At 39.8% G+C, this 7,476-nt stretch overlaps 1 protein-coding gene across 1 annotated transcript in view; it reads right to left on the reverse strand.

The window, feature by feature from the left end:
* The window catches only part of srcin1a (SRC kinase signaling inhibitor 1a), a gene marked incomplete at its 5' end in the record, with an annotated part of 37,257 nt that overhangs the window by 29,436 nt on the left and 345 nt on the right, over nucleotides 1-7,476 (reverse strand).

Genomic DNA, 7,476 nt, shown 5'->3' on the forward strand with positions numbered 1-7,476 from the left:
TTATTGCCCAGTTAGAAATAAAGTGGGTTTCTATCTTTTAATGAAGCAACATGATCACCATAAATTAGTCACTTCTTTAAACTACTATTATTTTCCTTTTGCAAACTTTGACCYCAGCTCATGTTATTATTAACTTAGAAACATATATTTTTTTCTCATGCTTTCTAACAAGGTCAAAAAAAAAAAAAGCTCAAGACCACAGGAGGCACTTTTGAGACTATTTCACCAGACCCATGCTTTAAATTTACTGCTTCCATACACTCCGTGTGTACAGTAAGATTACACAGTAAGCTGCAGCACCCCTGCAGCTTTTCATAATGTAATGTCACAGTTCCTTTGACACCATCATACATAATTCAGTCTCACACCCACACAAACAGAATCCGGCGARGGTGCTGGCAGACAATGTCGGAGTGCTCGGGCACACCGTGATGCTGACAGATAACCCCCACCACGTTTTCTAATAGGGTCATTTATCTAAACAGTGACCACAGTGGAAAAACAAACAGCCGGCAGCGTCACAGCCGAAACTGTAGCACGCGACATTCTGGCTTTACTGTCAAACAGTGAGARATTAATGGGAAAAATGTAATTTGGAAATATTTACCTAGCACGGTTAAACCTTGGCGTCATTTAATTTTACTTGAATCAAACGGCATCATCACTTTTTTTATTCATTTTACCAATTTTGAATAGAAATTCCATTTGAATGTGGAATTTAAAGGAATTCACTTATTTTCAAATTAGCATTAATTCACATYATATCCTCAGGCTTAAATACTGTAAGAAACACGAGCTCCTGCTTTTCACTGAATCTGTATGTTTTGTGTGATCGGAGCTGTTGCCAGGCAGCCAGGGTTGACCAGGACCAGTCACATGACCCACAACGACCACTTAGCTGTTATTACTGTCGGCCACTGAAGGCGGGAGGTGATAATGTTGTTGCCCYTGTCTGTTTGTATCTGTCTAGTTCATGAACCAGTGGATGTTTTTTTTTTCACTGAAATTCACAGAAACTGATGATTGCGTGTACATCCACACCTGAATTCATCTGAGAAACAACTGCATTCAATATGGCTGCCACATCTAAGCAACCTTAGGCAATATAAATAACTCAACAAATACTGCAGCTGTTGAGCTACTTTTCATGTAGTAGTAGCTGAGAGTCATCCTCAGCAGARTGTTTGAGAGCTCTCACATCTTTTGAGTTTTGATAATGTTGGTTAAATTGTGATTAAAAAAATGATGGTAGATTTAATTTACAAGATATATTAATGCTGTTGATCTTTGTTTGGTTTTTGAATGTTCTCTTAGTTGCTTGTGTTCAGTTATGTTGTAGATACAGATCGTGATCTCCAGCTCTCACTGGAGCGGTTCGCAGCCYAGTGTGAAGCAGCCYGGATGAGGATCAGTGCCTCCAAATCCGAGACCATGGTCTTGAGCCGGGAAYGGGTAGRGTGCCTTTTCCAGGTCAGGGAGGAGGTCCTGCCCCAAGTGGAGGAGTTRAAGTATCTCGGGGTCTTGTTCATGAATGAGGGAWGAATGGAGCGGGAGATRGACAGGTASATTTGGTGCTGCAGCTGCAGTGATGCGGGCGCTGTACCGGTCTGTCGTGGTGAAGCGAGAGCTGAGCCAGAAGGCAAAGCTCTCGGTTTACCGGTCGGTTTACGGTCCTACCCTCATCTTTGGTCAAGAGCTTTGGGTAGTGACCAAAAGAACGYGATTGCAGATACAAGCGGCTGAATAAGTTTCCTCCGTAGGGTGGCTGGGCTCTCCCTTAGAGATAGGGTGAGAAGCTCGGTCGTCCAGGAGGGACTCAGAGTAGAGCCGCTGCTCCTCCACGTCGAGAGGAGCCAGTTGAGGTGGCTCGGGCATCTGGTTAGGATGCCTCCTTGACGCCTCCCTGGTGAGGAGTTCCGGGCACGTCCCACCGGGAGGAGGTCCAGAGGAAGACCCAGGACACGCTGGAGGGACTATATTTCTCGGCTGACCTGGGAACACCTTGGGATTCCCCCAGAGGAGCTGGTCCAAGTGGCTGGGGAGAGGGAAGTCTGGGTCTCTCTGCTTAGGCTGCTGCCCCCARGACCCGACCCCGGATAAGCGGAAGAAAACGGATGGACAGACAGTTATGCTGTTAAAGACACAGATGTTGATCTTTGACTTCCCAAACTGCTATCTTAGATTATAGAGTTCAGTTGGTGAGCCAAGGTAACCCCTGGGAAGAAGAGGAGATTGCATGGTCGTATACCAGGAGGACAGTCAACCCCCTTTGAAGGGAACCCTTTAAAAGCCTGACAGCTGTACAGAAATGCAGTTCATGTTTTTGACATCGTATCGATTGTCCCTTGTCTGTATATGGACTCCTTCCYGCAAGTAAAAGAGAGCTCAACCAGATCTGCTGCTTGATCGTCATTCCTTGTGTCTTCATAATTAATTTATCCAACAGATAATATCACATTAGATTATGCATAAGGCCCTTTGCAAAGTTCAACCAAAACTGCATTTAAGTTTATCTAGAAATACAGCGACGATGATTTTTGTTAAATTTGAACAGAAGCAAATAAACCGTGTCCTTCAGCCTTTGTGCTCTGCCAAGATGGTGATGGTGTTTATGTGCAAAAGCAAAACTGAAAAAGACAGATAATAAATATGTGAGACATCCAATTCTAGTGTTTGGTGTGAAACCATTTTATTAGAAATAAAAAAGCTTAATAATGAGAATGATTGTGTGTGACATTTAGGCTATATAACTTCAGCTTTCTGTGAAAAGAAAGCGTTAACTTAGAGCATGAAATTGCTTCCAAAGTGTGTAAAACTCAAAAAGGAGAAAGAAAACACACATCAGTAGTTTAGCCAAGAGTGATGCTGTGTTATCTCAGCGACGAGCTGCAGAGTTCTCTGTATCAATCTGTTTCAGCTTACTGCAGCTGTTGTTAGAACTGCTCTTAGCCCGCCTTGTTACAACATGCAGTAAACACTGACTGATGTATTTCTATTCTATTTTGTATGAGAACCAAAAATATCATTCGGTGGGTAATTTTGTAATATAAAAATGATATGCGAATACACCATCTGGTCATGCATCTGGTCCTGCTAAACATGCCAGTGATACACATGATGATTTCTACTGAAAAACTGGTTCTACCGCTTTTTTAAAAACACTTTTTTTTTTTTTAGCAATTCAGGCGCTTTCAACAGCCCTTGATTGCTGCTGAGCACTCTGCACACTTATAAAGGCATTGTGGAGGAGATGGGAAAGTAGGGAACAGGATGATCTTTGATGGAACAAAAGCACAGGGAGTGGAAATGAGGCAGCTTGTAGCCTAAGTTCTGATAAAAGGACTTAGGCTACAAGCTGCATTAAAACTCATTCAACCTCCTGACACGTCTTGTTTGTGTGCTTGGAGACACTAAACTAACTGCATTCACACACATACAAGCCAAGAACCACTCACAGCAGCATGTTTTAATGTCTTACTTTAAATCAAAAGAAATGGTCAATAATTTTTAAGAAGATGCAGAAGATCAGCACAGTTTAATGACATCAAAWCCAAGTGAATGTGAATTTATCAACCTCACGTTTTCCATGAAGATATTTTAACTCAGTTTCAGCAGTGTTTGGCCTCCATAAATTCTGTTTTTCTGTCAGAAAGGACGCTGTCAGACATGTAGTTTGATGAAGGTTGCAAAGCAAATTTGATGAAGGATTAGTGCAAACTGCGATCGGTCTGTTGTAACGACTGGAGGATCATTTTACACGCTGTTGCCAAAACATGAGCCAAAGATACTTTCCTCCTTCATCTTATAAAGCCATGTTTAGTCGTTCTAATTTTTCTTTAATTCATGGTACATTAGTTTGAACGGAAAAAGCATTTCTCTTTTATTGTCATCGTTAGTTATTCATACAAGCTTTAGGTGTTGTATTAAAAGAAATAGATATTCAAAGTACAAGTTCAAATTGGCACAAAACCAATGCCAAGGATTACCACAATCTCTTCAGTACTGGACCATCCACTCAAACCACCKTCTGTAACCTGAGCAAAATGGCCCGAGTTGTGTCACAATTAGTTTTATATTTATTTATTGTTCAAGCCACACCCGGGGAATTGATATCGTGGTAAATAACAAAGCTCCAAGYGCGATTCCAGTATCTGATCTTTAGGGTGCTTAGCCCCCAGCAGGGTTCGGGCCCAAGGGAAGATTTTCATTGGTGCAATTTTCAAAATCTCCCTGTTTAGTTACATACATTCACATACGAAATTTGATCATTTTGTCCAACTAAAACAGTTAACCACTATATACTGAATAAAAAATTGAATGAAGCCTAGATCATACCTGCCAACATCTGCTAATGTCAATGACAGATAAATACTCATGTTAACAAGCAGCTGTGGAGTGAAGCAGTCCTAAGGGGGTCAGGGTTCAGGGCATGTCCCCCGTCCCCAATACCCACCGTACCCTCAACCCCAAGAATAAAAAATAATAATAATCTACTCAAAACCAAGCATTTTCCAGCCATTTTGAAGAGCATTTTACTAAATTCGTAACATCAAAAAAGCAACCTAAAATTTTAGTATCAAAGTAGGYCAGTGAAAATTAGTCTTTAACCTGAACTTTATCTGAAAACCATACATAGAATTACATCATGTTTATTTTTTACCTGAATGTCACATGGCTGTGAGCCTACACTCTTTTAAAAAGGAAKCTATGTCCAAATGTAGACATTATGGATCAGGGTTTTGCTGTTTCAGTTTACTATTAATGAGGTGGGTCTATTCACAGGAAAATGAACCTGCTAATTTTAGCTTTTTTTTCTAATTTTTACTTTTTTCCACTCATTCAGCTATAATTCTGCTTCTTTCTGCTATTCTTCTGTTTTTTCCTACTTTTTTGCACTCCTTTCTGCTAATTTGAGCTATTTCTGCTTCTTACAGTTGTTTTACATTCAGCTATTTGCTACAATTTTAGCTACTTTTTAACTGTTGTTAGCCAATGTTAGCTTTTAAAAGCTAATTTCACTTTTGAAGCTAATCATACCTTTAGCTTGTTTTTTGTTTTGCTAATTTTAGCTTTTTTCTGCTATTTCAGCTAATTTCTAATGTTTTCTACTTGTTTCGGATTTTCACATTGAACTGGCATTAATTATTTTGCTATTAAACTTTTCCAGCTTCATTTCAACTAAGCTTTTCAGCAAGAAACATTCACATTAGCATTTTCACAGGAAATTCAATTTCTCTAGTTATTTTAACTTTTACTTAATTGTTGATCTTAATTTATATGCCTCTGGCAGCTTCTAATCTCCTTGCCTTTCGCGGGGCCTAAACACAGAGGTGTTACATAAATTGATGTGGGTGAAGTTTTTGGTTCCGGGGTATTACCTCTAAAATGGTTAAAATTACAAATCTCTTACACTGTCTACATCTCCTCTATTTTTGACAACCAAGCATTTCCATTTCCTTTCCTAATCATAGCTTTGTCTTCCTCAGATGTTTCAATCTGTCTTTGTTCCTAGTTGTCTTCTTCTCACATCTTTTATCCCTATGTCACTCACTTGTTCTCCCCATCACTCTAAAAAATCAGTTTTCAGTCTTGCTAAAATGATTTCTGTCATCATATCTATCTCCACCTGAATTTTTGCTAACAAAGCCTAAAGTCACATCCAGGTCATTTTAATCTTTAGCTATTAACAGCATTTTATAGCTTTCTGTTTTTTTGTAGAAATTTGTAAGAAAACAGCTCCGTAATAGATGTGTATCTCTCATACTTTAGCCTTTTCCCATTTCAATTAATTCTCCTCAACCTTTTCAACTACCAGTTCGATCTTTTGGAGGCAAAATCCTCCTGTAACAATGGTCATTTCTCTCCAGAGGACCTGGAGTCATCAAAGCACAGAACTCATGACTCTGTCAGGTCTCTGTAAATAGCAAACTGTTGAAGCATGTGAAACGAAAGGAAGAAAAATGGAATTCTCTTCCAGAGGAAAGATGACGATTGAGATTTGCGGATGCAGAATTTATTTCTCTGACAGATAAAAGAATGGACGTTGCGAAATTGGTGGGAATTCTGTGTCCCAGCCTGTAATTGTCATCAATACGCTTTAAAGTGCGTCTAAATCCAACGGGCTATTTTCTGATAAGATCTACCATGCGCACATTTCTCCCAGCACATAAAAACAAACCTGTAGGACAGTGCAGTCCTGATKGCAGTTTCAGTTAGTGTTTGTTTGCAGCACAAGAATCCAGAGTTGAGCTCAGATTAGAGCTGGTGGGATGTGAGAGTAGGATGTGGCCTGCTAAAGCTTTAGGGATTAGGAAGAAAACTAAGCAGAAAAAGGTGTCAAAGATAATTTGTGTATAGAAGTAAAAACCTTTAGAGCGTTTGCTACTTGGGTTGTTTTGATACATTTCAAACATATTAAAGTGTTAAAGGAGACATATCATGCAAAATCCACTTTTTTAGCCGTTAAATACATTTTGTTGTGTAGTCGCTCTGGAAACTGGAGGGGGGCGGGGTGTGAAGCGTTTGGATTTAAAGAGACAGCCTTGAAACGCGTTGATCTGAGACACACATCAGAAAAAAGGGTGACAGAGGGGCTTGTGGAGTTACAATAAAGAGGAATTCAGACCAAAGCATTGAAGTTCCACMTTATATAGACCCCAACTGAATGATTTAAGTGTGGAAAAAGTAGGATTTAAAAGCAAGCTATGTCTCTTTTACTCTACAAATGGTCTCACAGTTAAACTGTTTCGCTTCCCAAGCAAAGCAACATTATGTGATTTACAAAGCAGCTGCTCACTACACGAGGCAGGGTTCTCTGGTTGCTAAAAAAAAAAAAAAAATCCAGCAGGTTATAAAATCTGTTGGTTTTGTATGAGATTTGACAAATGAGACTCTAAATTCTTTTCATATTACTCTCCGAAGGTTTAAAGGACACGGAAGTGAGGGCTAAATTGCTTTACACCTCCTCATGGGTCCGGGCAAATGACTGTTGATATTTAGTGACATTTCCATCCTGTCCAAATGATATTGCAAGCAAGGATTCAGCAAATGGTGAGCATCGGAAAAAAACTTGTTTTATCCTGTTATGTTTAAACATTTGTTTCTCTTCTGACTATGAGGTAATAAAAAGGAGAAAGTAATGCATGCAGTCAGTCCTAAACTAAAGTCAAACCCGACTCTTGGATCTGTGGTAATTTAAAGCATTATTTTTGATTGTGCACATCGCAGTCTGAAGGATCACATGGGTTCAGGCCATTAGTAGCAGCTGACAGAAGCCTCTTAAATCTACTCAGAATTAAATAAAGACGCAGAGCTTTAAGCTTCACCCACCGCGATGACACCCAAGCACACACAAGAGCACAGAACAATCCACACCACATTTCCCAGAAAACCAAGAGATGTCAAGTGAACAGAGAGCTGAGTGTTGACATAATGCCATAAACACACACATACACACACACACACACACACACACAC

The sequence above is a fragment of the Austrofundulus limnaeus genome, unplaced genomic scaffold (assembly GCF_001266775.1).
Source record: "Austrofundulus limnaeus strain Quisiro unplaced genomic scaffold, Austrofundulus_limnaeus-1.0 Scaffold4, whole genome shotgun sequence".
Lineage (NCBI taxonomy): Eukaryota > Metazoa > Chordata > Actinopteri > Cyprinodontiformes > Rivulidae > Austrofundulus > Austrofundulus limnaeus.